Source organism: Ruditapes philippinarum, unplaced genomic scaffold (genome assembly GCF_026571515.1).
Source record: "Ruditapes philippinarum isolate M1 unplaced genomic scaffold, ASM2657151v2 ctg183_1_1_1_1, whole genome shotgun sequence".
Classification (NCBI taxonomy): domain Eukaryota; kingdom Metazoa; phylum Mollusca; class Bivalvia; order Venerida; family Veneridae; genus Ruditapes; species Ruditapes philippinarum.
The window spans coordinates 56954-67278 of NW_026859131.1; positions in this window are offsets into that span (position 1 = coordinate 56954).

A 10325-nucleotide genomic window follows, 5' to 3' on the forward strand; every position below is an offset into this window, starting at 1 on the left:
GTTGATGGCAGTCTGGAGATTATGCATGTCTTTTTTTCCTTCCAATGTTGAAAATTTTGGTTGCTAAGGCAACAAACAAAGTTAAAATATGGCAAATAAAACATAATTTGCGATATCTCAAAAAGTACTGAAACTATTTTTATGAAACTTGAAATATAGATAGATGGCAGTCTGAAGATTATACACATCATTTTAAGCTCAACCATAGGGAGTATACTGAGACAACCGCAAATTGAAGATTTACGCAGTAAAATTCTTTTCACTATAAGTCCTTTATTTCTTAAGATATCTTTTTAAAACATCAAATATATGTATGTATATATTCTGATTATCAACCACGTCATATGTGACAAGGTTCACAACTCAAAATTATCAGGATTACCCCATTGAACTTAAATTTTCATAAAATATGTCGTTGTTTTTATAACTTCTTTATTTCTTAGTTATCTACTTCAAATTTTAAGAATATGTTACTTATTATTATTCATATCATTGTTAGAAGATACGATAGTCTAGCTTGACTATTTCCCTTGAACTAAGATTTTTTCTAGAAATTATTATTATTTTCTCAAACTTCCTCCTTTCTTATATGATTTACTTAAAACTCCCACATCATAATAATATGACAAGGTTTATAAATCTAGCGTCCATCTCCTTAAACTTAGTGTGTTTGAAAATTGCTATTCTTCCATTTTTTTCTACTTTTCTATACATGGTATCTACTTTAAAGTTTAGTTAATTGTATTTTGTCATCACTCACATCATGTATGACAATGTTCATTAGTTTTAAAAGTTATTTCTTCTTTAGTTTAAGAATTTTGCTTTTAAAAATGTTATATTCTGGTAACAACCAGGAATGTTTAAAGATTTATCCTCAGAGTGTCTGTCTGTCCGTCCAAAAAGTAAATCCTGAAAATCACTTATACAGAACTTGGAACTATGCCAACAAGTTTACTTAAAATGATGAAAAATTGAAACATTAGTTATACATATTCATTCTGAGAAAATTGGATCTTTTGATTATCTGTTGTATAAACATAATTTACTAATAGGCAGGGAAACTTAACATATTACTATGATACAAAGTAAAAACTCAAAAGATTTAAGTTCATTCATGTCTTCCACAACATTTATGGCGTAATTGAATACCCCTCAGAATGTTGCTGGGGTTCTAACCGGTAGGAGACTCTTGTATTGCTTGCAATTCTATGATAATTGTTTATTTTAATATTTAGTAATAAGAACAAGACTATATCAAATATGGTATATAATGGTACTTATAACTTTATTAAAAAAAAAATTTCACAGAAAAATTTAAATAGTAAAAAAGAAAAAAAAACAACAACAAAAATTCGGCCCGAATCTGTGATTTTTGACGTGGATTACTTTGGTGGACATTAGTAAATGTCAATGAAGAATTTATGTACAATGGTTTGATTTGATAATATATTAATATCGTTTGTTTGTGTACATTTTAGTGTTGTGTATTGGTCAGTGAAAAGGCGTTGCATTCCTTGTGGTATTTATTATATATAGCATTAGTTAGGTGGGGTATATATTTGACTTTAATTCTTATTATTGACATAATTCGAAGCTTCTGTGGTTGAAATCACCAATAATTATTTAAACAATCATTTCCCAAATAATATTAATTTTATTCAGGTTTACCTGAAAATGTGTTTAAAATTCATTTCTTTTCATTATTAAATATTCGTAAGATATATGATCAAGAAACTAATGTTTACCCTGTCACTTGTAAGGTCTACAGCCTCAGGACAAATCCTTTATTGTCAATGAAATGTAAATGTAACATCTTTCAAATACTTTAATTCAAACGATATTTCCTGATTTCCTAGGATCTGGAACAACCATATTACTGTTAAAAACAGAATCCCTGATTATTTCACGTAAGAGAATTAAACCTGCGCACCCTCAATTGTTTTCAACAACACACGAATAATGAATGTTACAAACCATAAGCATCTTCGTATTACATTTTCTAACGATGGCTCATGGAGTGCCCATATAATGGATGTCAAACACAAAGCTTGGAAAAGAGTTAACATTTTAAGATCATTCAAATTTACTCTTGATCGAAAATCACTAAAATTGTTTTTATATATGTCCTTCATTCGCCCGATTCTTGAATACACGGATGTATGTGGGAAAATATCACTGTAGCAGAGCCTGAGGAACTTGAGAGCATACAAATAGAGGCAGCAAAAATGATCACAGGAGCAACACAATTGGTTTCATTCGCAAAACTCTACAAAGAATCTTCTCTTGAACCTCTGAGCGACACAAACTTATTCTTCTTTATAAAAGTGAGTTACACTTCGCATCGCACTTTAGAGACCAACGCACTTTGGGGTCAAAATCGAGAAATTGACTCCAAAGTGTGTTAATATGCTACATATCAACGCAATTTGGGTTCCAGACTTTTGAATGTGTCAACTGAGTTCTGCTTAAATACTTAGTACTGACTAATTTCCGATCTGCGACATTGCAATATTTGAGGTACAGTTCAAGATGACGGTCGATACTTTGTTTGATGCTTAAGTGATAAAAGATTCATTTATTTTACTTAATTTTAAGCTGATCAACAAACTTAAGTTTTTTTGTAAGCCCCGTAACAACCGTTCGCCAGAGGCTTCTTTCATGTGAACATACTTCTTTAGAAAAGCCAAACATGAATTTTATATTGTTTAAATAATGGTATCAGAGAAATGTTAGAAGCATGTAATATTGTACTTCCATTTAAAGTACTAATTCACTATAACCGTACGAATTGCCAAAAAAAGATGGTTCAGTTTATTGGCCAATGAGTACTTTTTGGGTACTATAGGATTACACCAAAATTAAAAAGGTTTTAAGAAATACAAATAAAAGCATAATGGGCCTTTAAAACGTTATCTTTACAATCTCGGGGGGGGGGGGATGACACCCCAACATCCTCTCTATACCCCCAATGAGAACTTTACATTATTCTTAATGCGTGACTACTTAAATAGTTTATGATATTTTTAGTACTGCCTGTACATCTGTACTCAAAAACATTATAGACTCAGCAGCTTGTGCTTGTGGTGGACTAGAGTATACAGATCACTTTCTCTTACACTGTCCGAATTACACAAACCAGAGAGTCGATCTTCTCAGTAATATTTCACATATCCACCCGGTTACTTTAGATATCCTTCTATTTGACAATGAATCCTTGGACAATGTCACTAACTCATTTATTTTTACACAGGCACAGAATTACATTTCACGTACAGGGCGTTTCAACTGATAAATACCCCACTCTGACATGGACTTGACCCTTGACCCTTGCATAAACTATTCTTCCTTTCTTTCATAAATTCTTTGTCTTTATACGTTACTTAAATATTAACTTCTGAACTGTATACTCCCCTGACACTTTAACTTAATTACATTCTACCAACTCACAATCTGTCGTTTTCTCAAAAAATATTGTTACGTATTGATTATTACACCATCATGGCAGCTTAGCATGATAGTGAGAAGCAAGGTTTAGCATAAGCTTTTAGCTTTCTACTCTATTCTGATAGATAACATGTTAAGTACACATTTCTGTATGCTTTAATTTTGAATCTGTCTGTAATATTAATGTGTACTTTGTATGAACCATTATGTAAGCAATAAATATTGTTTAAACCAATCATATTTTGACCTAGCAAGGATATGATAAAAAATTAATAATTTTTAGCGTTTAATACGAGACAACACCATTAACTTAATTGAAAGAAATATTGCTTTTATTCGGCACAACGAAAATATTGATCCATTTAATATTCGGGCACTGCACCAAATGGTTGTTCAAATTGGTTAACATTGCTGACGTATTTAAGTTTGATCACAAAGGACATGTCTAAGCTCTTTTATAACAATATATAAGACAAATTCTCTTTCACGAAATCAGACTTAAGATCTTAAAAAAGCAAACTGGCAGAACTCTTTGTTAGTTGTTGAAATAATAATCCTATTGCAGTTTCAATTACAGACTTTAAATACTTGAATACTGTAACACAAAGATTAGAGCGTTGCTAATTAATTACAGCACATAAATAACATTCATTCGTTTATTATCAATATGATAATACACTAAATACTTTTGACTGTATACAGAACATGACAATTATGACACAGATATGGCATATAAAAATAACATGGAAAAGATCATACTATTACACAAAGTTAATACATATATGAAGCACACAATTTCAATACATGCAATTTAATTGTAATAACTTCAAGGGTTATATTTCTTAGCTTAAATGCCTAATCTACAAATTTAGTGATTCTGGACAATGATCTTTTATTTTTTGTTGACGTTAAAGTATTGAATTTTTGAAAGTTGGACTAAGTAATATTTCCGGATATCCAGAAAATGATACTCTGATTCAGTTATATTCATATTACATAATTTACAAATGCGATGTTGTCTTTCAATGCCAGCAAATCTTCCAGCTTCTATTTCCAGTTTAAGCGCTGATTACCTTAATTTATTATACTGCATTCTTATATTTGTTTTCGTCCAAAATCTAAATATGGTTCAAAACAAAAAAGTTGTTTAAAATGCTAATGGTATCTTAGTTTTAGCGAGTTATCTAAAACATGCTAGTTTTGAATATACATATCATGTATTCTTTGTCTGAATAAAGGAAAATAACTGATATTCTGGTCGTTATTTATCCAAACATTTCCAAAGCCTATCTTATATAATACGATTTCTTGGAATGTGACCAATCATTATACGTTCGAATATTGTATTGCTCAATGCAAATTCTATACCTGGGCATATTTTGATTATTCATTACTTCACACCAATATTTCAACGATCTTTACATAATTACGGTGAGAGGTAATCGACCTAATATTCCCAAAACTGCACCATTGTTAGTTAGCTAAAACAAGAACATATGTACAGAAATAAGATGTAATTTGTCTTATATGAGCCGCGTCACGACAAAACCAACATAATGGGTTTGCGACCAGTATGGATCCAGACCAGCCTGCGCTTCCGCGAAGTCTGATCAGGATCCATGCTGTTCGCTTACCAACCCTATTACAAGTAAAGAAACTGATTGCGAACAGCATGGATCCTGATCAGACTGCGCGGATGCGCAGGCTAGTCTGGATCCATGCTGGTCGCAAACGCACTATGTTGGTTTTGTTGTGACGCGGCTCATATAAATCCAAATGTATGATATATATAATAAAATTGGCAAAGTCATAGAATCAAATATCATAATGACATGATCAATCAGAGTTTCATTTGATTGTTAAAATGATTAGCCTAAATGGATAAGTATGATGGCTAGCGACAACACGACAAAACGCAAATCAACGTGCCGCACGACAACGCACCGTTTGGCGTGCTTCGCTAGCGACATGACGAGAAGACGACACTGTGACAACACATCGCGCAAAGTGTACCAAATCAGCCACCAGATAAGCGGTTATGTTTTAACCATATGTTAGAAACTTGAATAATCACGTGATTGATATTTTATCAACAATTGGCTCACAATAACAGACATAAATCTTTTAACACATGATATTTCAAAATCACATTTTTCCGGTTATTCCAGGTGAGGGCAAGAAAATATTTTGCACAGTTTGTTCGGTCTGATTGATTATAATACTGTAAACGGGGAACAGTCTTTCGGTTCGATATCACAGGACCGTTTGTGTAAATTAAACAAAAGAAATGATAATAAAGGCAAATGTAAGTTTTATGAATTGTATTAAATATTTAAGTCATTATATTTCATAATAAACATGCATATAAAATAAATAAGGTAGGGGAAATAAAAGAAAATCGGAAAACTTCCGAGAAATGAAAACAACGGCTTACCGCAATGGTGGTCAGAGCGCTTCTCTTCTTTTATGACGTCAAACCTTCACGTCCAAGTGTTCGTTCAAGTTTGACGTCATAAAGTGACGTCATAAACATGTTAATTAACAGGACACTTGTTAATAGCAATTAACATACAGAATGTGATAAATTTAAGTTGGCAAAAGTGCCAAATGATTCCAAATACTTATTGTTTAGCAGCGTAATAATATTGCCTAACTTTAAACAAGAAAAGTGATCGTATAGTGTTTCAAAAGTGATCGTATAGTGTTTCAAAGGTGATTGTAAAGTATCAGTACTAGCATAATGGAAATTAAGATATCAGAATTAAATAGAAATATAGTACTTATATAAAGTAAATTTGGTCATCTATTACACTCCCCCTACCTTAGATCAATGTACATTGGTCAAAATGACCAAATAATGTGTAAGTTAAATAAATAACAGTTATGCAACACACCTTATTAGAGACTGGCTAACAATTAACAATAAATCCAAGTACACAAATAAAATTCAACAAGCATACAAGTAAACATTCATAAAATATTGCAGCTTAATACATTAACGTTTCGCAACATCTAAAACGTCTATATTAACAACATCACATATATACAAGATCAATTAAAATTTAACGTAAGTAAATGTTCGATCATGCCTATTAAAGTTCTTGTCTGTAGTTTAAGTGACTTTGGGTTTATTAATTAAATTGACTCTTCACAAAGGAGGAACAGTTCCATGTGTCGCGATTAAAAAAAGTTAGAATGTTTATAAGTTTTAAGCCGTCTTTTTCTCTGTGGGTGTGTTTGTCTTTCTTTTATCTTGTTCCGAACGTGGTATAGTATGGAAGACTTCCAAAGTTGAACAATTCGCAAGTGTACCAGATAAGAATTGGCAGGATTACGCTCTGAAACATATGAAATATTGTTTAGACATTTGGAGAAGAATACCGATAACAATTATAAACATGCTGGAATTGACGATTATATCCAAGAAGTAACCAGACACCTTGAAATGAATGAAATTTAATTATACATATATGCAAAAAAAAAACGTTATCCAGTGCAGTGTGAAACAACTTCCTTCTGTTAATCTGGTCCTGGTATTTGCCAATTTGGACAATTACATACAAAGCTACCATGTCAACTCTACAATACGTAAACATCATGTAAGTTACTAATAATTAGATTGTAACCACATCTCCTTAAAAGAGAGTAACATTAACATTAAAACAATTCAAGTTGTTACAATCAATGAATAATCAATTTATTTTAAATTTAAATTACATGTACACACTTTCAAATAAAAGAACTTTACTGTACTAAATGTAACTTTTTGTATTATGATCAAAGCAAATAGCAAAAATTCATCGAGGCCCAAGCATAGAACCATTTATTTTTAATAATCCATTTAATAATATGTAAATATACAAATAGAAGTTATGTAGTTTATTTACACAAAATAAATAAACTATATACATTACAATTGACTGCGGTGTTCCAACCTGATAATGAAAATAAACAACATGGTATGGTAACACATAAAATACAGTTGTTAAAAGAACAACTTGTTTTACTTGTTTGACTGATTCTTTTTTTCATCCAGTGCTTTAAGTTTTAATTTATCTTCTTCAGATAAAGATTCCAGTTTGTGCATTCTTCCCAAGGCAGCACTGTACTCAACAATAACATCAGAACAAAACGAAGTGAAATTATAGAGCCCTTCAAGTGTTCGGGCATAGCAGGTGCAGACAGAAAACTGGATATGTTTGTTCGACATGATCAAAATGTACATGTGGGACTAGCAGAACCTGATGACTCTTGTAACTTATCAGCAGGGCTTGACACTAAAGGGGTAGTCAGAAGGACTACCTACTTTGAGGATCAGGTAGTCCTTGGCAAATCTCTAGGTCTTCAAGGGCAGTAATTGTCCGTGAAGAGTCTTCCTTCATATTAACATATAAGAATGGCTGGAGACCAGCTCCAAGAGAAGGAGGAAGAACCATCTCCAGGAGGAATATACAATGGATTAAATAATTTTGAAAGGTTTTATTAAGTGACAGATGATAAGAAAGGGCAGAACCAGAAAGAAAATGAACTCCCCTGAGATGATAATATTTGACGAAACTATCCCTTCTCAGAAACATGGAATAGGGAGAGGGGAAAAAATAGTGCGGGGAAGGAGATGGGAAGAAAGAGACGGAAAGTGGGGGGAAGAAAAGGGAGGAAGAGGGGGAGGAAGGGAGAGGGAGATGGAAGATGAGGAGGAGGAGGGAAGGCTGGGGAAAGAAGAAGGAGAGACTTGGAGAAGGATGAAGAGAGGAAAAGTAAAGAGAAGAGGTGAGAAAGAGGGAGGGGGAGGGGGTAGAGGGGAAGAAGGATTTGAAAGAAAAAGGAACGAACTAAAGTAGTATGATGTAAAGGGGGGAGTTATGTTAGAAGGGTGTGGGTGAGAGCTATGGAGGGGGAAAAAGAGATGGAAGTGGAGGGTAAAAAAATATAACAAAATGAGTGAAAAGTCGTAACAGGGCTAAAACACTGAAAGTAATCTTGAGGTAGGGTAAAGGGACCCATGAAGAATGAAGAGATGGGAAGACGAATTGAAATAAGAAGAGCGAAGAAGCCAGAGCTGGTGGAGAAGGGAGAGCGAGAAAGAGAGAGGGGGGGAACGCCGATGAAGTGAAGAGAAGCTCTGGAAGGAATGGAAAGGAAAAAAATGGACGGGTATGCGAATATGTTGATGGCAGGAAACAGAAAAACGGGTGGGACTGGGCGAATAGTTTGAGAGACGATAGAAGGAAAGGGGGTGACAGGGGAAGTCAGAGTTAGCAAGACATTAGGGTTACCTGTGCCTGGGAGATGGGAAGGGTGTCTGAGAAGGAATGGAAGAGGCGAAAGGTGGAGGGAATAAGAGAGGGAGATATGTGGGAGAGAGAAAGGAAGGAAGGAGATGAGTGAGGAGCGCTGAGAGAGGGGAGGAAGAGAAGAATCGTAGAAGGGAAGAGAGGAGAAATTGAGAGGAGAGTGGAGGGCTGCTGATGAAATAAGAAGAGGTAGAGTTGTTTAGATGGATAAATGTAGGAGGTGATGGAAGGAGACTGTGGAAGGAGGGGAGTGAAGACTGGATCATGGGAAACAATGGAGAGCTAGATGAAGGAGAGGTGAGGAATATAGAAGAGTAACAAAGTGAAGAGTAAAAACGTAGGCGGGAGCGGGGGGGGACTGGGAATGGAAAAGATGAGAGAAAGAAAAGGAGGAGGAAGGAGAGAAGAAGGGGGGAGGGAGAGGTGAGGGAAAACAGGAAAAGAGGAGGAGGGGGGTTGAATCATGTCTGTTAGTGTGGGAGAAGAAAACAGGGGAGAAAATTTGAAGTAAAAAAGGGGAAGAAAAGTAATGACAAATGTAGGAAAAGGAGGGAGAAGGCAATGGGAGAGAAGAGGAGGTCGAAAGAGGAAATAGGTGTTGTAAGGACTCCACGTGGGCGGAGGGGTCAAGAAGGGAGAGTATGGGGACGCTTGGGGAAGAGAGAGAGGAGGAGAACTGGACTCGAGTGTTAAAAGGAAAAGATGAGAAAGAGACAAGAGTAGTAAATGGACAAAGAGAGCAAATTAGCAAATGTAAGAGAGCACTCGGATGGGAGAGCTTGTGGTATAGAAAGAGAATGTGAGGTTGTGAGACGAGAGAGGTCATGGAGTGGCTTGTGACTGAGAATGAGATGGAGAAAAGTGAGAGGTTTTCGGGAAGGAGGGGAACTCTCAAACACACAGTTAACAACATCTTAAATCTGCGAGCATGTCGGCCTATGCTTCTCCTGATAGTGGCGTCTGATAACTTCTTATTTGTTTTACTCTTTTGCTTAAAGAAGCATCCTTTGATCCTCACAGGGTTCGTTTCTTTATAAAATCCCGCAGCGTGTATCATTATCTATAAAAAAACATTAAGATAATACAGGCACACAAAGTGTTCAAAATAAAATTTGTAAAACTTTAATTAGTATTGGTCGACAGTTTTTGGAACAATTTTCCAAGGCTGTGAAACAACTGGAAAGAATGAGCATTCCAAGATTTCACTCGGAATTGTTCACAATATATATCTTAAACTGTAAAGTGCACTATTTAAATTCTTATAATTGTTTTATTTCATTGTAATAAACACTTTGGCATTAATAACATCAGTAAACATAACTTTATAAACTTTATTTTAAATTACAATTTTTTGTTTTTTCATTTTTTTTTTTTATGTAAGAGTACAAGGATTTAACAGATATATAAAGTCATTGCAATTATACATAGCTTTAGACGTATGCAAAATTTTATTAAGCATGTTTTATTTAGTAATATCCATCTATGTAAAGATTGATTGAGATAATGATTCATTAATTAAATGCATGAAACTAATTAGTAACATATTTCTCTAACATAACAATTTATTTTTAAGCATTTCAATGCAAT